Genomic DNA, 23,272 nt, shown 5'->3' on the forward strand with positions numbered 1-23,272 from the left:
TTTGGATTCCTGCCCAACACTGAATTTAATTTGTGTCCTTACGTTACTCTGAAAAAGAGAACAGCATTAAATGCCCAAGTAATCTTGAACAATTCTAGGAGCATGTCTTAAACCTGGTTTAGGACTTTCTTTTTTTTTTTTTTTTAAATTAAGTATCTGCTCATCCACTGCTGGATGCCATAAACATTTGCGGGTTTCTATTACGTGCTGGGCACTGGTGTACAATGATGAATAAAACATGCCTCTGCCCATTGCGGCCTACAGGATCGCTCTTGTAAGTTTCTCTGAGAAGAGAGCACACAAAAAAGGGCACCAGGTGCAAGCATGTTAAATAAAAATGTGTATTATCCCTGATCAGAGACTTTGAGATGTTATATTTAAGAGTTTAATATTCAGTAGACTTTTTTGATAAAGCTATGTGGGTTTAGGCATTATTATTTTTCGTGTATGCATAATACTGGCCATTTGCAATCACCACTAACTGGATCATTTAAATGACCAAATTCCACAATTCCCATAGGTCATCTCTATAGAAGGAAGTTTTATTTTTCTCTGTTGAAAATGGTTAAAGGTCTACATGCATTTTTTTGTTTTCGGGTGGAATTTAATCTTTATTTACAGGACACTGCAAGACAGGAGATTTCATACAGAAATCAGAAACCCACTTAGAGGGCAGCTTCCTACAGTTTGTACAGTTTGGAACTGGTCAAATAGAGTTTTGTTGTAAAAAGTGCTGCAATAACAAAACACATTTAAAAAGAGTTCTTAGAAGAGAAACAGTAAGACAAACTTCTACCAAACAGAGCACATAACAACTTTCTGCCTCAGCTGTATGATCTAGAAGTTAAAGTTCCCAGGAGTGCGACCCTGAACTTGGGACGGATGGCCTTCAGAGATAGTTTCTGGCACAGCATTCTGATCTTCCTCTCCCACTACAGAGAAATCCTTCTCAATCAAGTTTAAGGAAGCTTCGTACAGATTCCTTTTCATGGTTTTGTAGAGCCTCAGTTTTGTCCAAACCTCCACATTCTTCAATCATTACACTAGGTTTCTCAGTTTCACCTAGTTTCTCAGCAGCCTGAAAGATGTTGGAAATGGCATCCAGAATGACCAGAATAATTTTGGTATTCTTTGCAGTTAAGAGGTTCATCAACGGTTCTATTATGCTACAGTGAATGAGGTATACAATCTGTTCAACTGTCCCACCACTTGTATATCTGGTCACAGCCCAGACAGCTTCCTTTTGTGTCTTAAAGTCTGCCTTAGAGAGAACACCAATGAGGAATGGGACTGATCCATGATTCACGACTTGCTGGATCTGATCCTCGTGGCTGGCTGTAATGTTTGACGTTGTCCACGTGACTTCCTTCTGAATATTAGTTTTCTAGCAGGGTTCGCGAGCAGGCTGGGAAAGACAGAAAGTGCTCCTGCATCTAGTACAACCTGAGTGTTCCTCTGTCCCAGTGACAAGATTTCCTATGGCTCTTAGTGCAGGAGTCACAGTGGGCAATTCAGTAGCTCCTAGAAACTTCACAAGCTGGGGCACAACTCCTGTTTTCCCAACCGTTTCAGTCCGTTCATTTGGACCATCAGGAAGGCAGGAGATGGCCCAGCAGGGATCTGCTAATACTTCTGTATCATCATGATGCAGGAGACGAACTGAGGTAGGACGAATCTGCTCAACAGCATCTAAGGGGCGTGCAGGATTCTTGTTGCTACAAAGGTTTGTGTCCGAGGAAGGTTACGGTCGTAGCCACATGCTAAAGACAGATGACGTATCAGGAACTTCAAGGAGAGCCAGTAGCGGGCCAACTGCACCGTACTGGATAACCTCTCAAAAACCTGCGATGTTGGGGCGCCTGGGTGGCTCAGTGGGTTAAGCCGCTGCCTTCGGCTCAGGTCATGATCTCAGGGTCCTGGAATCGAGTCCCACATCGGGCTCTCTGCTCAGCGGGGGGCCTGCTTCCTCCTCTCTCTCTGCCTGCCTCTTTGCTTACTTGTGATCTCTGTCAAATAAATAAATAAAATCTTAAAAAAAAAAAAAAAAAACCTGCGATGTTTCCTAGAGCCCAGACAGCTTGTTCACCGATGTGGGCGTGGGAAGATGCCAACAGGGAAAGGAGTGCTGGGCTAGCACCTCCATCTGCCGCAGCCTTGGTCTGTTCTGATGGCCCGGAAGCAATGTCAGTGGGAGGCCAAGCAGATTCATACTGAACGGGACTACCATCAGTTCTGCCCACAAATTTTGGAATCAATCCAGCCCGGATTATGTTGTATTTTTCCCTAGGAAGCAGTTTCCTAGCAGCTTGAGTAGCCTGGAGTTGGCTTTCTACATTGTTGCTATTTATGCCCTTGACTGTCATCAACAGACTGTTCTACAGTGCCCTGGGTGTTGGCGGGTTTCCTGCAGTGGAGGGGTAGCATCATCGGGAAACGAGCTTATGTTTCTCCTTTTCAGCATCTGGTCATCCTTCTTAGCTGTCCTCAGCGCCACGTGAACTTCTCTCTACGCCGCCTCGTTTCTGTACTGTCTTTCCACTTGTTCTTGAACCTGTTAAGGTGGGCAGCTGGTGAATTAGCATTCTCGTTGGTGGACATGGTTATGAGACAAAAGGAGAAAGCTACACAGCCGGCTCAGGCGTCCACTGGAGGCAGTCTGGGGTGTGCTGGCTGCGGGTCAGTTGCCCTCAAAATGTCCACCACCAATCACCCCAAAGATGGTATCTACATGCATTTTTTTTTTTTTTTAAAGTAGACTCTGTGCCCAGCGTGGCACCCAACACAGGGCTTGAACTCAGTACCTAAATTGAGATCAAGAGTTAGACGCTGAGCTGACTGAGTCACCTAGATGCCCCATCTACATTTTTTAAAAAGTGACATACAGGAAGTAGGTGGCCTGTGGGACTTTCTCTCTGTAGAATAAAGAGATCTACGGGTCAAAGAAATGGAGAACTACTGTTCCAGGGCTCTTTGGAAATAGCCTCTTAGTCACAAGGTCTCCAAAGAGAATAAAGGATCAGATAAAGCCACAGAGTGACCTTGAACTTCCTCTAAGCCCATTCCAGTTCTTAGCCACGACTCACTCTGACACCATATGTTTGTATTTATGTTGTATTGTACACACATCTAGATGATACAGACAAGAATTAAGATAAAGAAGAAAAGGAACGTGGAGAAATGGACTCCTTCTCAGCTAGTTCTGGCTTGCCCAGATCTGTGCCTTTGTTTCTATCTTCTCCAAAGTGGGGAGGAAGCAACATATCTACACAGCATTTAGAAATATGACACACCACACTGGATCATTTAGACTGCCAAATTTCCGAATTCTGGGGGCCCTGGGGGGCTCAGTCGTTAAGTGTCTGCCTTCAGCTCAGGTCATGATCCCAGGGGGATCATGGGGATCAGTGGGGAGCCTGCTTCTCCCTCTCCCACTCCCCCTGCTTGTGCTCTCTCTCTGTCAAATAAATAAATCTTAAAAAATCTGAATTCCACAGTTCATCTTTGGAACAGAGAATTTTATTTTTTTGTCTTGAAAATGAGATAATATTCAATTTAATGGGTCTAACAGTTGTATTTACCACTGTGTAATTCACAGAATTGGAACTATAGGCAAATTTTATAAGGCTCTATGATCTAAAGTGCTATCCTTTGTGTCTTATATTTTTTTGAGAGAAAAAGACAATCTGTTTCTTGGCACTCTAGTAAACTCAAAAGTTAATTTTCTTGTTGTAGAGAGAGATCATGTTTACATAACATTTATGATAAAATTAGATTTCATAGTTCTGTGGCTTTTTTTTTCCCTATCCCCAAGTAAACTTAGGTTGCCTTATATGGAAAGAAAAAACCATGGAAGAAATATATCCAAACGTTAACAAATTAAATCAATCTACATGAGTTTTTCTTCAAGAAGTATACACTACTTTGATAATTATAACAAAACATGCCTTTTAAAAATTCATGGGGAAGAAGAATTATAACCTAAGAAGCCATGAGATGAAAGGAAATCTTATTTGAATCAACAAATGTAAGAGCCAGGAATAGCCCACCAATAATCTTTTACAGACTTTTGTCGAATGTTCTTCCCCGTCCCAGAGTAATTCCTGGCCAGTGCTGAGACACAAGGGGGCAGTGGCTTCCTGGGAACGGCCAGCGGCTTGGGAGCTCAGCCAGAAATCAGTTAAGTGACGCGTTTCTCATTTGGTGCCACTGGCCTGGGAGAGTCAAATTTCACTTGCCAACTGCTTATTACAGCGTCTTTTCCTTTGATTCTCTGAAGACACATTTCTTCGGGGAAAAAACCCAAAAAACAAAAAAACACCACCACCAACAACAAAAAACCTGAGTGAATGGTCCATTTGGGATCCACATGGGGTCAAGGACCTAAGTGTCAAGATGGGAAATAAAGACACATAGAAACAGTTTTCCCCTCTGGAGGAGGAGTTAGCGAAACATCCCCAGATTGTCTGGAGAAGCTGGAATTTGAAAAGATGCCCCAGGAGGAGGGTTAGCTGACTCAGCTTAGCTGACCCGAGCAAACAGCTCTGACACGGAAACTAGCCTAAGAGAATTTAGGAGACCCCTTCTCTGTGGTGGGCAAGTATATGAGGAACTTTCCCAACTTTCTTCCCAAGCTTTTCTTCTGCACCATCCCCCTCTGGTAGCCTTCATCCTGATGAAAACTTCTACCCTTGTGAGCTTTTGCATTACTTCTGATAAGGCACAATATCTAATATTTCCTTGGCTATTTTCAGTTTACAAAGTCTTCTATATTTTAGGGGCACCTGGCTGGCTCAGTTGGAAAAGCATGTGACTCTTGATCTCAGGGTCACGAGTTTAAGTCCCATGATGGGTGTAGAGATTACTAAAAAAACCCAAATAAATATAAAAAATAAAACAGTCCTTTATATTTTAGTAGGCATTTTCATGTATGTTTTCACCCACAATTTGAAATGTTTTGACTTTTGACCCTCACTTTAGTGAATTTTATTACTGGAAATAAGAACATCACCATAAGAAACCTAATATATATTAAAACAAACAAACAAACACAACAACAACAGTGAAAGTCTGGGGACCAAGTGCCAAGGCCATTGCATTGGCCTGGCAACACGGACCAAGCTGAAGAATGGAGATGCTAGAATCTTGGCTATGGAGTTCCCCAACGAATTCTTCTCTGCAAAGGAAGAGACAGGCGGCACCAGAGAAGCATTTTCCACTCAAATACTTTCAGAGGCATCCATGCTCATGAAATTGGCAATGAATATCTGTGAGGCAGATGACCCTAGCTTTCCATGTTGTATTAGTCTTTGGAGGAGTGAAGAAATCCGTTGTTTGCTATAGGGTGATTTCTTAGGAGAAGCTGTCCTCATAAACCAAATATTTTGATAAGCTGCAAAAAGTCTGAGCTATGCAGAAAACCTCTCCAAAGGAGCATTTGCTATTAAGTTTTTAGGACTCTGTGGTTTTACATAGTTAATAAATGCCTGTAACCATATTCGAACTTTCTTGTTCGACTTTTTACAATTAGTTTCATCATGTTTGTGATAAGCATTGTGCTTGTAGGAAATAGGGGTTCAATTCATGATGGCTTCTCTTTTGTCGACCAGCAATGATTTGCTATAAGTTGGGGGTTGTTGGGTCTCTGTTTTATGGTTTAGGGAACAGTCTGAAACAGGTTAAATCACCTTGGCTCCTGGCCAACTAAAGAGCACAGCGTGTCTTCTGACTCCAAATGTAGTGTCCTTATTTTATTATTATTATTTTTAAATCATTGTGCTCTCAAAATATCTAACTCAGTGGGGTGCCTGAGTGGCTCAGTGGGTTAAGCCTCTGCTTTCAGCTCAGGTCATGATCCCAGGGTCTCGGGATCGAGCCCCGCATCAGGCTCTCTGCTCAGTGGGAAGCCTGCTTCCTCCTCTCTCTGCCTGCCTCTCTGCCTACTTGTGATCTCTGTCTGTCAAATAAATAAATGAAATCTTTAAAAAAAAAAACAAAACTAACTCAGTGAAGGGAGTCCTTTTGGCAGACCACCTCGGCTTCCTCTCTCTGTGGTGGATTTGGTGGCTGCCGTTTTCCATTCTGAACATACAAAACCACAGCCCTGAAAGAGTTTGGTGTTTGCAGTGCTGCTGAGTGAGGTGCTTCTTCCTTAGACCCAGCTGGGAAAGGAAGCTGGTGTCCAAACAAGCGGCAGCCCTTGGAGGGGGAGGTGGAGTTAATATTTGTTGAATGCCTAGGGTGTCTGATCACAACATAGGGTACATCTGTGCCTCTGTGAGCCCTCTTTCTCGGGCCCCTTGGCTGAAATCACAGACAGAGAATAAAATAAGCAACAGACTGATGAGTGTAATGTGAAGCATGGGAAGTTGTCGCTGTCGTTCTACAGAAACCGTATTAGCAGCAAAATAAATCACAGCAACTTGGCCACATTTTATACACTTAACTAAAATATAGTCTCAATGTTAGGTCCATGAAATGGGAGCTTGTAAAGCTGGGATGCACACTTTTTCTGTGCTCTTTTGAACCGAGTCTCTCTCTTGCTTTTTTCTTTGGCTGTTTTTTTTTTTTTTTTAAGCTTTATTTATTTATTTATTTATAAAGATTTTTATTTATTTATTTGGCACATAGAGATCACAAGTAGGCGGAGAGGCAGGCGGGGGTGGGGGGTGGTGGGAAGCAGGCTCCCCGCTGAGCAGAGAGCCCGATGTGGGGCTCGATCCCAGGACCCTGAGATCATGACCTCAGCTGAAGACAGAAGCTTTAACCCACTGAGCCACCCAGGCGCCCCTACGCTTTATTTATTTGAGACAGCAAGAGCATGAGCTGGAGGAGGGGCAGAGGGACAGGGAGAACCAGACTCCCTGCTGAGCATGGAGTGCCTCCCCCAGTGCTCTATCTTCTGACCCTGAGAATCATAACCTGAGCTGAAACCAAGAGTCAGATATTAACTGACTGAGCCACCCAGATGCCCCTGAGTGTCTCGTCTGGAACAGATCTTCCTTTCACTTTCTTCTGCTCTCTCTCTCTATGGTTTCCCCCAAATATATACCTCACCAGCCTTCTACCAATGTCTGAACTTCCATTCATCATCAGTGTTTTAATCAAGTGTCATCTCTTCCACATTCTTCTTCTAATGTGCAAACATCCCACCGAAAGGTAATGTGCTAAATTCTTAATGCAGAAATGGCTAGTTCTAGGCAAGTTTTGTGGCACGCTCCCAGCCTGTGGGGGATGTTACTAATCTGTCAGAGCTTGCTTTCTCATGCAGACCGGGGTTAGAACCCTCCACACAGCACGGCTGGCAGCCTCTACGGCTAATCAGAGCTGGCACAGGGGCTGAAGCCTACTTGGCATCCCTATCTTAGCAGTGTGATCTCAATGAGTTGCTAATATAATATCCCCTTGGTCAGGGTTCTAGAAACCAGGAAACTGTGAATAATAAGGGCATGAGAGCAGCTATTAAGGTCAAACTTGTCCTACATCACAGTTTCGCCCCAGGCTCCTTGCCTGATACCATTTAATAACAGAAATAAGAAATCAGGGTGGCAGACCTACAACACAATACTTTTAACAACATACACTTTACAACAGTGGACTCTTTTCCGTCCTTCCTACATGGATAACTATCCATCTCCGGATAGCTCATTCATCAAGTCTTGAGCACAGAAATTCGCCTATCTCTGAGCCAAGGGAGGACCACACATGGTGGGCCTGAAATTGCTAAGTGGAAAAACGTTAAGCAGCTACCGCCAAGGGGAGCTTGACAGTGTCACCCAGAAAATAACAAGTAAATGTCTCTCGCACACTTGGGGGAGATTTTCCTGGTCCTTCAGTGTCGCTTGAAGAACTGCCTTGAATTTCTCCTCCTAAACAAAAGTCAGTCTGAACTATCCCCATAATAGAGAAGCACTGGGAAAAACCATACAGAAAGAGAGAAGCCCTTTTAAGCGAGTGGCAGCTGCAGCTGGGCCGTGACATAAAGCACTGAACATGAATAAAACTCCTAATAAATATTAACAGCAGGAGGTAAAGCTGTGAGGTCATTTAAAGCTGTAGAGTCATTTCTGGTCTTGGTCTGACATTTAACCTATTGAGAGAGAAAAATCTTTGGTGGCGACCAGAAAAGTCTTGACAATCGTTCTTTCAAAATAAAAAGATTTTGATGTAGCTCTTAAAAAGTATTAGCAAAAAATATAGACTGAGGGGACGGAAAATGGGAGGGCGGCCATAGTTGAGGCAGGAATATTTACATTACCTTCAGCTAACTAAAGTTTCATTTATTCCTTAGTGATGGGTAGTCATATTTTATGTGTATAAAAATTATGTTTTTGAGTCATATTTTATTTTATTTTTAATTTTTTTAAAGATTTTATTTATTTATTTGACAGAGAGAAAGATCACAAGTAGGCAGAGAGGCAGGCAGAGAGAGAGAGGGAAGCAGGCTCCCCGCTGAGCAGAGAGCCCAATGTGGGGCTCGATTCCCAGGATCCTGAGATCACGACCTGAGCTGAAGGCAGAGGCTTAACCCACTGAGCCACCCAGGCACCCCTCACTTACTCATTTTTTAATAAATATGTATTGAGTCTCATGCCAGGGATGGGGCTGAGTGCTGTAGATATTCATTGTTATGAATAAGGACTAAGCTGGGCTATGTCACGGTTGGTACTGTGTATTCAGCCAGACTGCCTGGATTCGAATTCCACCCAGGGGCGCGTGGGTGCCTCAGCTGATTAAGCATCTGCCTTCGACTCAGTGGGGAGCCTGCTTCTCCCTCTCCCTCTGCTGCTCCCCCTGCTTGTGCTCTCTCTGTCTCTCTTTCTCTCTGTCAAATAAATAAAAATCTTTAAAAAAAAATTCCAACTCTGTCACTCGTCAGCTTGGCAAGCTAAATAACTACTTTGTGCCTCAGTTTCCTCATCTATAAAATGGGACTAGACATCGGCTCTATCCAGTAGGAGAGATGTAAGGATGAAATGAGTTAACATGGGCACCTGGGTGGCTCAGTGGGTTAAGCCGATGCCTTCGGCTCGGGTCATGATCTCAGGGTCCTGGGATCGAGTCCCGCATCGGGCTCTGCTCAGCAGGGAGCCTGCTTCCCTCTCTCTCTCTCTCTCTCTCTGCCTGCCTCTCCATCTACTTGTGATCTCTCTCTGTCAAATAAATAAATAAAATCTTAAAAAAAAAAAAAGAAATGAGTTAACATTAGTAAAAAGCAGTGAACACCGTCTGGCACGTTGTATATGTTGTCAAATAAACACAGCAGTCTTTGAGTAGCTCACCGTAGTGGCAGATGAAGAGTGACATGTAACAATGCAAGTTACAGAATAGGTAATAAGTGCTCTAACGAGGTAGAGTGAGGAGCTGGACTGCCTTTGCTGCACGACAGAACACAGTAAGCCCTCTGGGGTCTAAATGGCATGTGTTTGTTCCATACCGCTCCCTTCTGTAGATCCACGCTGGAGAAAACCCAGCAAGTTTTTATCACTCCTTTTTATAGCTGCTACCATGACAGCAACGTCCATTATGCTAATGAATAATTACCACGAATGGTTTTCAAAACCCTTTCTATCAAATTTAAATGATACTGAAACTTGTTTAGGGGACCACCTGCTAGAACTTTATAGGGCACAGGTGCAATTTATGTGAAAACAGGATTGGGCAGCTGTTCCGCAGTTTCTGCAGCTGGAACCCTGGGTGGGGCAGCATGGGAATTAGCCGTGGCAATGACCTATAGCAGAAAGGTGGCGGACGTTTGCATTGAGACGCTCGCTGTGTAGGGGTTGAAGGCGGACCGCCCAAGGTGAGCCACTTTGGCAGGAAGATTATTTTGAGCTGAAGGCAATAGGGGCCCTACAGGCTCAAGAGAAAGTTTTGTTCCTCCCTTAACTACACAGAAGAATCTAAGCTGGGAGCCTTTCCCAGAATAAGGGTTATCAGCAGGGATAGAGTGACCCATCTCTGTGGCGGGACAAACATCTAATTACCAAACATCTCCTCTTCCAATTGCCTTGTGAAATGCATTCCTGTCCTCTGCAGTCCCAGACCCCCACCTCCTTCTCCTTAGTTCAGAATCACACATATACCTTTTTGTCTATCTTTGGAACTTCGATGTCCGTGTGGATTCCCCAAATGTTGGCTATTACATTTGATTTTCTCCTGTTAATCTGCCTTGTGTCAATCCGATTCTTAGCCCAGCTAGGAGTCTTGAATGGGACAGGAATTCATTCTCCCTGACATCTACTTTATTTATTTTTTATTTTTATTTTTAAAAGATTTTTATTTGTTTATTTGAGAGAGAGAGCGAGCAGGAGTGGAGGGAGCAGCAGAGGGGGAGGGACTAGCTGATTCTGTTCAGCAGATGCGGGGTTTGATCCCATGACCCTGACATCACGACCTGAGCCAAAATCGAGAGTCAGACGGTTGGCCCAACTGACTGATCCACCCAAGAGGCCCCCTGACATCAGTTTAAAACAGAAGGTTCCACTTCCCAGGAACCCTTTCAGTCTTGGGCAAAAATGTAAAATTACAACCCTTCTGATAGGAAAGGAAAGCTTTAAAGAAGAAACACAAAACTAACAATGATAGATGTCAATTGTATCACAAAAAAATAAATTAAAAAATGTACATTGAAAAAGCATTATTTCAGACTTCATACAAGAAGAAAGAAAGAGGGGCACCTGGGTGGCTCCATGGGTTAAACCTCTGCCTTCGGCTCAGGTCATGATCTCAGGGTCCTGGGATGAAGCCCCACATCGGGCTCTCTGCTCAGTGGGGACCCTGCTTCCTCCTCTCTCTTTCTCTCTCTCTCTCTCTGCCTACTTGTGATCTCTCTTTCTCTGCCAAATAAATAAATAAAATCTTAAAAAGAAGAAAGAAAGAAAGGAAATGTAACTCTTGGGTCCTTTGAATTGGTGATAACTGGGAAGTACAGGAGAAATCAACAGACATTTACAGACTTTCTGCTGGGGGGACACCCACGTGTTCCTGTGCCTGATAAGCTACAATCTGATTCGGGGAGCAGGAAATAAACTGGCATAAAGTTAAATCAAAATACCTTTACATATCAGTTCAAGATAATAAGAGAAATGATATTACGAGATGGCTAATGGCCAAATGAGTTTCCCGTTCTAGAAATGCTTTGGGAATGGAGGTGAGAGGAAAGGATGAGTGTTCACTGGGAGCTGCAGCATTCATGGGAAACTCCTAGAGTGGTTCTATTTCACGATGGTCCGGGACAACTGGTGGGACTTTGATACACAGAGATGAGGGGAGGAGCCATCATACACATCATACGGAGATGGTACGGCACAGGAAAACCCACAGAAGTGGGACAAGCCTCAGGCGAATGCAGGGGATGCGAGGCAGTGCAGGGAGAGGAGAGGACAGAGGAGACACGCCATGAGATGAAGTTAGGAGTCACACAAAATTCTGCACTAACACACACAGCTCTGAAGCTTTGATTGGAAAACCATCTGTTAAAAGACCAGTCTCCCTGTGTGAAGAAATACTACCTTTCCCTCTAAAGCTATTTCTAAATATATATCTATATTATTATATACAATATAGATATATATAGATATCTATCTATCTATATACAACTCAACCATCAAAAAAAGAAATATGTCCATTTACAATGATGTGGGTGGAACTAGAGGATCTTATGATAAGTGAAATAAGTCAATTAGAGAAAGACAACTATCATGATCTTATATGTGGAATTTAAGAAACAAAACAGAGAAGCATAAGGGAAGGGAGGGAAAAACAAAACAAGACGAAACCAGAGAGGGAACAAACCATAAGAGACTTTTTTTTTTTAAATTTTATTTATTTATCTGACAGAGAGAGAGAGATCACAAGTAGGCAGAGAGGCAGGCGGGGCGGGGGGGTGGGGAGAAGCAGGCTCCCCGCCGAGCAGAGAGTCTGATGCGGATCTCGATCCCAGGACCCTAAGATCATGACCTGAGCTGAAGGCAGAGGCTTAATGCACTGAGTCACCCAGGTGCCCACCATAAGAGACTCTTAACCATAAGATACAAACTGAGGGTTTCTGGAGGGGAGGTGGGTTCGGGGATGGGGTAACTGGGTGATGGACATTGGGGAGGGCATGTGATGTAATGAGCGCTGGACTCTATATAAGACTGATGCATCACTGACCTCTACCTTTGAAACTAACAATACACTATATGTTAATTAATTGAATAAAAAAAAAGAGTCAAGGAGAAGGGGCTCTGCAAAGGTATGAATGCCAGGAGGCATGGCTCATGGTGGGTTACAAATATGACAGCCTACACACTCCTTCTTAGGCTTCTACTGCAAGGTTCTTTGGTCAAAATCCTCTTTCACGGCCCAGAGATTTTACTTAACATTTAAGTTTATGCATCTCTGCTTGGAGGAAGAAGCCAGCCAGCAATTTCCCCCCAGGGAGGACAGAACCTAAACAGGAAGTTAAGTTTGTTGAGTCCTAAAAGGGACAGCTGTGTAAAGACCATGATCAAGGCCCTGAAGCTGGGTAGGTGCCCAAAGCCAGGACAGAGTATCCGGAGAGGGAATCCAGTATTTGGATTTGAACCACAGGGTTCCTGTTCACATCTGCTGGGAAAGGTACTACAAGCAGAGAATTCCCCTAGTGATGCACAGAGCCCTGGCCCCCGGACATTTGAGCACTCCCAGGTGTGAAGTCAGACTCCACAACACTTAGGATGGGAGACCAGAGGAGTTGGCAAGTCAGCTGATGCCAGGTGAATGTTTCCCATATGTCATTCTGCAGAATTTCATAAGATCATTGACAACTTTCTGCACTGGCTCCTTTTTTGTTTTGGTCTTCCTCCTCCACTGCCCCCCCCCCACCTTTATTCAACATACCAGGTGCAGACTTGAGTTCAACAAACACCAGTCTTAGAATAACATTCTCATCAGCTCTCTATATAGAGCTCTTCTCTTCTTACAATTTACTTTTCCCCACCCACACCAGGCATGAGCCATGCCTAACTGCAGCCCTCCCACTCGGATGTGATTGAGATGTGGCCCTGAATACACATATATCCTTGAAACACATGTGTTGTGCTACATATACACAAGCAGGAAAAGGGAGGGGGAAGTGTATTAAGGGGTCTGCCAGGTGAGCCCTTTCCCCCTTTTGATGAGCTTTGTAGATGTCCTGCTCAACTTCCGCCTCCAGCTCGCCAGCCAGAGCGTGGCCCCCCACCTGTTCCTATGCGTCCACCTGAGAGGCTGGGAAAAGTGACAGACCACATTTACTGACCTGAACATATTGACATTTGCAGTTAAAGTGAAGCTTATTAGTGACAAAGAAGGGGTAAAAATGGCTGTGGGTAGACACGTATCTCCTTTTGTAGGCAGGAAGAAGGGACCGGCAGAGGTTTCTGTCTGGGGAGAGGGGCAGTGCCTATGCAAGGACAGAAGCAAGGAAACAGGAAGGCTCGGGCGAGGAGCCTGGTTCGGCTTCATTCCATCCGCATTCACTTCCTTAGGAGCGGAGACGATAAAAAGTGACCACAAAAGACATTCACTATAAATGTGTTTTCACCCTAGGGGGAACATGGCCAGATGATCTTGAGATAATTTTAGAAACAAGGGAAGAGCAGGGAGGTGGTGGGATGGACGGTTTCTGAACATGAACGGTAAGGGGAAGGGCGACTTCCCTTCACATTTGCCTTGCTTTCTACCTTCCTTACAAGAGCAGCTTGCCTACAGTGAAAAATATCCCTGCTGTGTTGTTTATTTATTTTTTTAAAGATTTTATTTATTTATTTGACAGACAGAGATCACAAGTAGGCAGAGAAGCAGGTAGAGAGAGAGAGAGGAGGAAGCAGGCTCCCTGCTGAGCAGAGAGCCCCATGCAGGGCTTGATCCCAGGACCCTGGGATCATGACCTGAGCCAAAGGCAGAGGCTTTAACCCACTGAGCCACCCAGGCGCCCCAGGTGTGTTGTTTAAATGCAAATATTTCTAAATTAAATCCCAACCCAAAGATAGTAAAGAAACCTTTGATGAATACTTTGTAAAAGCCACTGTGTAAACCCATGTGAAGGAGAAGACCGCTAGATATTTCAAGATGCTAAACTAAAAGAGAAAAATTCATGGGAAAAGCTCTCATGCATTAAATATACACATGTGTATGACACGTTTAAAGACTGGGATTGTGATGGTTCATTGTATATGTCCACTTGACGGGTCAAGGGTGCCTGGGATTAAATCTATTTCTGGGTGTGTCTGGGTGTTTCTGGATGAGATTAGCATTTCGATTCTTTGACTCAGTAAACTGAAGGCTCTCCCCAGTGTGGGTGAACATCAACCAGTCTGGTGAGGGCCTGAATAGGACAAAAGACAGAGGAAGAAGGAATTTACCTTTTATTTTTTCTGCCTCACGGATTAAGCTGGGACATCTCATTCACCTTCGCCTGTAATAGACTGGGCTTTACATCACTGGCTCCTCTGGCTCTAGGCCTTGAACTCCAGCTAAAAATGATACCACTGGCTTTCAGTCTCCAACTTGCAGACTGTAGATGGGACTTCTCAGGTTCCATAATCTTGTGAGCCAATTCCGCATGAGAAATTTCCACAAATCTATATCGATATCTGTCTTACTGGTTTTGTTTCTCGGGAGAAGTCTAATATAGTGACCTTTGGGGGGAACTGCTGATATTTCCATTACCCTGATTTTGAGATACCAATTCCGGCATTGCGAATGACTCTTGATTTCTTTTCAGTATTTTTTCAGTCTTGACATTAGTGTGGATTTATTCTTACACATTTATTTATTCTCGCAGCTGAAGTTGTCTCTCAGGCACAGGGAAGGGATGTCGCACCCCAGTGCAGTTTCTCCCCCCTGTGAAAATTGCCAGGAGGAATCCCTGAGGGCATGCTTACTCACTGGATTTCAAGCTCTAGCATTAAAGTTTTGCCCACTTAATACTGAAATAACCTGGTGACGAAGCCTCTAGAAGGATTTCCTCGTCTCCTGGCAAGAGCTACTTTACCATGCTAACCAAGAGGCTGAGCTGTCGGCAGAGCCATCGGCAGAAAGGATGAAGATCAAAGGGGAAGTAGAAAGTTCCATCTCTTACATTTTCTCCCTGACTCCATGTCATTCTAAGGTGCTACATTTCCAAAGACACTTAAATTACAATCCATGACTGCACACCTATTTCTGAGCTACTCCAAGCAGGTACATAACTTATTCAGTAACTGGACAGAAACCCAGCTGTGAGATAAACTTGGAAAGACACAGATCCTCTTCACCCCATTTGAGAAGACACAAGTAAATGAAGAGAACAATGGGCTACTCTGGCGGTCAAACCTTTCAGGGAATTCTGGGACACAGATTCAGAATCTGCCTGTCACAGCCCAGCCAGAGCCATCACTATCTCTGCTTTGGTGAAAGCAACTTCATAGAATAATCGGATTGGGTTCAGCAATATCTTCTCATCAGAAAATCCAGGCCTCTCAGTTGCTGGCCTCCATAAAATCCATTTGACTCCAACAAATCTATTTTTTCTCCTTGCTCTTGGCCACTGGGTATATGTATCTAATTTCTTTAAGCCAACTTCTATGTATTACAGTCTCATAATTACATAGTTCCCTGCATCCCAAGCCCAGGAAACAATTTGGCGAGTTGGCCTGTGTCCCAGGTTTACTTCTACTATAGTCCAACTCAGTTTTCTTTTTCCTTAGAAAAGCACCAGGTAGGAGCACCTGGCTGGCTCAGTCAGAGGAGTATGTCACTCTTGATCTTGGGGTCTCAAGTTTGAGTCACCTGTTGGATATAGAGATTATTTAAATAAATAAACTTAAAAAGAAAAGAAAAGTTGGGGGGGGGGGAAGCTCCCACTAATCTAAGACAGAAAACCACTGGCAAGCCAGACAGAGCAATTCCTATAGTGCCAATGGGACTGTGAGGAGGGTCGGGGGGAGGGGCAGTCTTCTTTGTTCTCTTTGTCCAGTCTTCCCAGATCCAGAGCCAAATTCCATTCTTGCAGAGGTACAGTAGGTCAAAGGCAGAACTGCAATGTCCACACAATCTGCATTCCAGATTTTTCCATTCTGACTCTTCTTTGTATGCCTGGAATACCTTTCTCGATCTCTAGATACCTGTTAATTACTCTCTTCTTCTCTACCTTACTACCTCTTACGTAAAAAATTCCTCAACTTTTTGGTCGCTTCAAGCATTGATAGCAATTCAAAGTATTATATCTCCCAAATGTGCCTCCATTTTAGTAAGGATCAAAATCTCAGGATTTTGATTAAGGAATAGAGTGCTGACAATTGAATAGCAGGCATCACCTGCATCACCTGAGGGAAGGGGCTGCTTGAGTCCCTAAAAATCATACCATGGAAGCAAAGGTATAACCCACCCACACTAAAACCAGTCCTGTCTTTAGGCTTTGGGGCAATAATGTCTGACTTTGTCTTGGGTTAGATCCTGAGCTGATTGCTCAGCCCCTAAAGGATTTCTCTGTGATCTTGTAACCTTATAATTTCCAGTGACTAAGAACACAGGTGTCTTTTCCACGGGCTATCTCTCCCTTACCCTCATCATCTCTTTGTCTCTGTCCCAAATACAAATGAAGTCTTGACTAAACAGATTGGACACAATGGATTAGTTTACCCCAGAGTGTTTGTCATCGTTGACTATGAAGTTCTGCTAGACATCAAATGGATGAATCCATTGAACATACACTGAGGCACTCTGTACTTCAAGCCTTGTGATAAGTACTGGGGAGCCAGAGATGAAAAGACATAGTCCTTGCCACGAGGAGTAGATAGTCTACTGGGTAGAGAGGCACATGAACAGGTTAAAAACTGTCATAACCTGTGATGGTTTGTATTGTGTGTCAACTTGACTGGGCCATGGGGTGCCCAGATATTTGGTCAAAATAAACATTATTTTGGAGTCTGTGAGGGTATTTCTATAAATAGCATTTGAATCAGTAGATGGCATAAAGCATACTCTCTCCCCAATGGGAGTGGACCTCATCCAATCACTGATGGCTTAGTAGAACAAAAGGCTGAGAGGAAGGGAGAATTCACTCTCTCTGCCTGTCTTTGACCTGGAACATTGCTCTTCTTCTGCCTTTGGACTTGGACTGGAACTTATACCACCAGCTCTTCTAGTTCTGAAGTCTTTAGACTCAGACCAGAGCTATACCATTACCATTGACTCCTGGGTCTCCAGCTTGTGGACTGCAGATCTTAGATATCTCAGCCTCCATAATCATGTAAGGTACCTCCTTATAGTAAATCTCTTTATATATATCTTATTGGCTCTGTTTCTCTGGAGAACCCAGACTAATATATAGCACAAGCAAATTTTAGTACACATTCTAGGGTGGGCAAGCAATGAAACTTTTCTAGTTTTTGCTGTAACTAAACTTGACTTTTAACTCCATTTAAGCCTCCATTCTGGCAGGTGGCAGAAAGGTAATCTTAATCAAGCTTTCTCAGCCAATCAGACTCTTTTCTCTCTCTTCTTCATGCTAGGGTTGCATCTCTATTCTGAGGGCTGGGTCAGGGCATTCTGATGAGGAGGGGGAAGAGTGGTTGGTGTGTGGGAATCAATGGCCATATTCTACCTGGTTTTTGGTTGTTCTTCATCTTTCTCACTGGAACCTCCTGAGGTGACTTTATTTTCTTATCAGATCATTGATGAGAAGATCCAGGCAATTATCTGCTGCTATGTTTTTCCTTGTAATCATAAGGTTTCCTCAGGCTCATCTGCTCTCTCAGTTACCTTTACATCTCTTTTAGGGGATGGGAAATGTTTGGCTCTTGTTCAACTGACTCTATGGCTCTGGGAATGCCAGTGAAATAGTCTCGGGTGTTCTTGGTTTCAATGCACGTTCAAGCCATTTATACTCTGTGTCCACTCCATGCCGGGTGCAGGCAGGTCCTGTCATACTGGTGTTTAGGAACAACTTTCCTCTCCTCTGGGAGACCTTAACCAACATGGAGGTTCTCTTTTTTTTTTTTTTTAAGATTTTATTTACTTATTTGACAGAGATCACAAGTAGGCAGAGAGGCAGGCAGAGAGAGAGAGAGGAGGAGGAAGCAGGCTCCCTGCTGAGCAGAGAGCCCCATGTGGGGCTTGATCCCACAACCTTGGGATCATGACCTGAGCTGAAGGCAGAGGCTTACCCCACTGAGCCACCCAGGCGCCCCCAATATGGAAGTTCTATCATTTCTCCTCACTCCACCCTCAGACTTCGTCTGGAGGAGGACTCATCAGAATTGTTCTTGATCCTCACCTCTGTTCCAAGGATCTTTACCAACTGTAGAGTAGTCTTATACTAAAGTCTTATACAAGCCTGCATTCTATCAAATTTGATGAAAAAATTTGGTGAAAAAATACTTAATGCCTTAAATTCTTTGAGATTTTAGCTTCTGGTACTCAAAATCCAGAAAGAAACTCGAGCTATTGCTTCTAAGCATGAGTTTCATAGTCTATTTTTAAGCTGAAAAACTAGGGGTTGATTCTCTCTTCTCTTGTCTGCATTTCTACTCTACAAAGCTGTACTGAGGGCAGTGAATATAGAATATTATCACTACTAGCCAAATGGGAGATGGGTGGAGGTGGCAGGAGATCCTAGAAACAGAAAACGCCAGATAACCATAGTGAGATCCACTGACACCTCCACTAGAAAAGCTAAAATTAAAAAGACTGACAATACCGAGTTGTGAGGATGTGGAATCATAGCCATCAGATAAATAGATCAATAGATGATTATCCATATGTCTATACTGCTTTGGGAAGTATAAATTGGAAAACTACTTATTTTCTACTAAATCTAAGCATAGGCATATTTCATGAACCAGCAACTCCACTTGGGTCTAAATCAATTGAATCTTTAGATTCACCAAGAGATAGCACAAGAATTTTCATATAGTATTATTCATAATAGTTAATACAACAAAAACAATAAAAAACTACCCCGGAAAAATTCTGATGCCCATCAACTGTAGAATTAATAAATTATGGTAATCCCACAGTGAAATACTCCTCAGCAATTAAAAAAATTACATCCCCATATAATAACACAGATAAAATTTAAAGAGATAATGTTGAAAAAAAGGAGTTAGACATAAAAAGATGTGATTTTACATGACTCCATTTATATGAAGTTCAAAAGTAGGCAAAACTAATCCATGGAATTAAAAGATTAGTGGTTACCTTTAGGGGGTCACTATCTGGGTTGGAGGGGGCATAAGAAAGCTTGCATTCATGCTGGATAGTTGTGTTCAGTACTCGCACATAAAAAAATCCACTGAGCTTTACACTTTAAGACTTGTGTACTTTCCTATTGCAAGTTATATCTTGTTATCATAGGAAAAAATAATTTAATATATGTGAGGTAGTAAAAAAAATATACCGGTGTCTTCTCTGGCTATAGGTAGCGCTCCTAAAACCCTTGCAATTTTCTAAGTGATAAGAGTGTCCTTTGTTCTAATGAGACAATTCTCAATGGGCTCCAGGATAGCTCCTGGATGGGGACTCAAAAAACCAAATCACAATAAGAAACTTGAAATTTTTGGCCCCAACCCACATTCTTTTGAGAAGGGTAAAGGGCTGAAAATGGAATTAATAATTAATCATGCCTGCACAATGAAAGCACCATAAAAATCCCAACAGCACAGAATTTGATGAACTTCCAGGTTGGTGAACCTATCTATGCCTAGGTGGTATGATGCACTCCAAGTCCACAGGGACAGAAGCTCCTGGATTTGAGACCCTCCCAAACCTCCCCCTATGTATCTCTTCATCTGGCCATTCATCTGTATCCTTTATCATATCCTTTAATAAATTGATGAACCTAAGTAAATGTATCCCTCAGTTCTGTGAGCTGTTCTAGAAAATTAACTGAACCTGAGGAGGGGTTGTGGAACCTTTGATTTGTAGCCAAATCAGGCAGACATTGTAGGTAAACTACTACTTGGTTGTAGGGAACCTATGACTTGTGATTGGCATCTGAAGCAGGGAGGGAGTAGTCTTAGAGGACTGAGCCCTTAACCTGTGGGATCTGACACTATCTCCAGGTAGATAGCGTTGGAATTAAATTAGATTGTAGTGGGGAGAGGTGCCTGGCTGGCTCAGTCAGTAGAGCCTGTGATTTTTTATCCAGGGGGAGGGGGTAACAGAGAGGGGGTTGTGAGTTTGAATTCCACGTTGGGTGTAGAGATTACTTTTAAAAAATCTTAAAAAAAAAAAAAAAGAATTGTAGGGAACTGCACTGGTATTACAGAGAATTGTTTGGTGTGGGGACTAACCTCCACACATTTGGTGACCAGAAGTGAAGTATTTTATGAGTTGTAAAAAAGACACATAAGAGGGATGGATTGAGTTTTTCCAATTCATTAAAAAATGATCCTGCTTCACAATCTGTGTTGTCAATGCTCAAAGAGTTGTGTATGGATGGTGCAATGGAGAAGGCAGGTCAAAACCTGCCTTGGGGAGTCAGGGAAGGCTTTCATAGAGGGGGGACTGCCTGAAGCAGGTCTTGAAGGGCTTGCAGACATTGCCAGCTAGACATTAGGGTAAAGCAGAGAGAATAGAACTTGGAAAGGCAGAGAGGCCTAGCATATTTGGAGGTTGCAGGGTTTGGTATTTCTAGAGCATAAATTGCAATAAGGAGGGATTTACAGAAGTATGAAATTGATGTAGAAGAAGACTATTTACATACAGTGGGTGGACCCAGTTATATTGTCCTGGATGTGGATCCACTGAAGGTGAACAAAGGATTGATGTATAGATCTGCTTTGGAAGCATTGTTGTCGATATGTGGCCAGGAACTGTGTCTGAAGTCAGACAGACCAGTAAAAGGGGCTGGTGTCTTGTCCATCAAAGACATGATGAAAACTTGAAAAGAAGAAGGCAACAACAGTAGGAATGGAGAAGCTAATGTAGATCTGAGAAAGATGTCAGGGGCTGATGGCCAGGACTTGAAAAAGGGCCAAGGAAGGACCAAAACCTCCAAGACTTAGGAGATATCTGGTTGGAGAGAAGCCTACAGAAGACTGAGAAGTTGACCAGAGAGAGAGGAAGAGAATTGAAGGGAGAGCAGACGTGGAAGGGGACAGGGGAGACATGAAGGAGACACATGGGGACATCAAGGAGATATATTCCCACTATGGAGGAACTGGCAATCCACTGAGCCAGTCACATCAGGAGGAAAATGCAGCTCAAATTACAAGGAAGGTGTAGTCTGAGCCAAAGAGATGATCTGGGGATTTCTCTCTGGTTTTTCAACTTTTGCACAATTCTCCCAAGGCTTGACTTCTCTTTCTATAAAACAGGCAACTATGAGATTATCTTATTATATATAATAATATAATTATATATAACATAATTAGCAGGGTTGTTTTCTTAGATGAATGAAGTTATGTCTGTAGGATTCTTTGAAGTCATAGGGAAACAGAGCATTCTCATTTTCCTTCTCACCATTTTTCCATCATCTGTAAAATTGGTAGCTTTCAACATTTGTTAACTTCACTCTGGTCTGAAAAATAAAACTAGATCTTAAATTTCTTGACCTCAAGAAATAGCCTCTGAGAACAAGTTTCAAATGACCACTATCATTCAGCCACCCATATCAAATGTGTTACAATTATTTTTCACATATTAAAAGAGACGCATTTGAGCAAATATGAATCTCATGCCCACATTTTAAATATAAGAAATCCACACTACTCTTTGAATAGTTTTGTTTTTTAGCCTTGAAGCTTCTAGAACATACCTATCTTTAGAAAATAATGCCATGTGTTCAAAATGCTTCTCTTAGTACTGATAAAATATTTAGTAATATCATTTGCCTGAGCTTGTTCAATAATTTAGCAGGGCCATCTAAAGAAATCTGGACAGTGTCCTAAGGCCTATAGAATAATACTGTCTGACCACCTTTAAGAGGAAATTTCTGAGAAGTACTCAGGAACCAGAGAGGGACACATGTGAATATAGTTTCTCTCCCCTAATTTTTCACCTAAGTTTACGCTGATGTAAGTAGGTATTTATAAAACACTTATTATCATAGCACATTGTCCGTTTATTTCTTTATGTCAGCTTGCATTATTTCTGTGATTCAGAGGTGCATTTAGTTTTTCAGCGCATTGTATTATTTATAAGTGGTGATTCTGCAGTGGCATCATCGCCTACCTTTATGACCACTCATCGATAAGAAATTGTTATGAGATCTCTCTCGGCAGAGATGTCATCGTCATTGTTTATGTTTGGAATAATGCAGGGCCACAGTCGCCCTTATTAAATGGTGCCAAAGTTATGAAAACAAAACCTACCAATCTAGAGATGTGTGGGTGGAATTAACCCCATCTTCTCTGAGAGGTTTGTATGGTGACCGATTTACTGCAGCAGAGGAGGTAATGTGTTTGAATATACTTGAACCTACAAAATGTTCTGTAATTGTTGTGGCAGTTATAAGGCTGCTAGAATTGAGTTTTTATCCTGCTTTCAATGTTTTGAAGAGTATCTATCTTACAGTGAATATTCACTGAATATTTTGGAACAAATGGATGATTGAATGAATAGATAAAAATTGTGTTCCTAAGACCTTGTGAATTGTGGGGTAAGAGTAGAAGGCCATTATGAAAGCCAAGATAGTCAAATGAGGGATGATGAGAGGTTGCTAACTGGCAGAAGACAACTTGTCAGCAACCTCTGGTATGCCCTTGCTATTGTTTTGGGGGAACTTGGTTGTTTGGGTAAGCAGTGATTAAATACTATCCTCTTGTTCTATGTTGCAAGAACATATTTGGTGTAAGACAGCGCATGATATAACCATTGCTTCAGCAATGATTCCCTTAAACAGTGGTCAAGATGCCCTTGCCTTATACCAAATGCCATGTTGCTAGGTCAGATTAGAACAAAATTTTAATTTACATCTAGCTGTGTAATACATTCTGTTCTGGTATATTAACATCTCATTTCATGCCTGCATTTCTAGGTTAATATTTTCAAATTTCATATATGTATGCTTTTCTTTCCTTTTTTATACTTGTAACACCTTAAATGTAATTCATGGTCTTTCATAAGTGGGTTTGTTTAATTTGATTCATTTTCTGTGGTAGAGAAAGGCCCTGACCCTTGGAGTTAAGCATGGAAAGAGGAGATAGATCTCCCTGTACCCTAAGTTCAGGCCTAAACTGCCCTGGGAAGGCTATGAGCTATACTGAGATGTCTAGGGGAATGAGAGAATGGTGGTACTTCAGGCTTGAGCCTTAAATATAAACTGGCCCTGACATATCTGAAA

The 23,272-nt window shown here is 42.7% G+C and overlaps 1 long non-coding RNA gene and 1 pseudogene across 1 annotated transcript in view; both read right to left on the reverse strand.

The window, feature by feature from the left end:
* The window catches only part of LOC131823771 (uncharacterized), a 45,236-nt gene that overhangs the window by 9,852 nt on the left and 12,112 nt on the right, over positions 1-23,272 (reverse strand). The gene's annotated exons all lie outside the window — the stretch shown is intronic.
* On the reverse strand, positions 565-5,776 carry LOC131823763 (importin subunit alpha-1-like; annotated as a pseudogene).

The sequence above is a fragment of the Mustela lutreola genome, chromosome 1, assembly GCF_030435805.1.
Source record: "Mustela lutreola isolate mMusLut2 chromosome 1, mMusLut2.pri, whole genome shotgun sequence".
NCBI lineage: Eukaryota > Metazoa > Chordata > Mammalia > Carnivora > Mustelidae > Mustela > Mustela lutreola.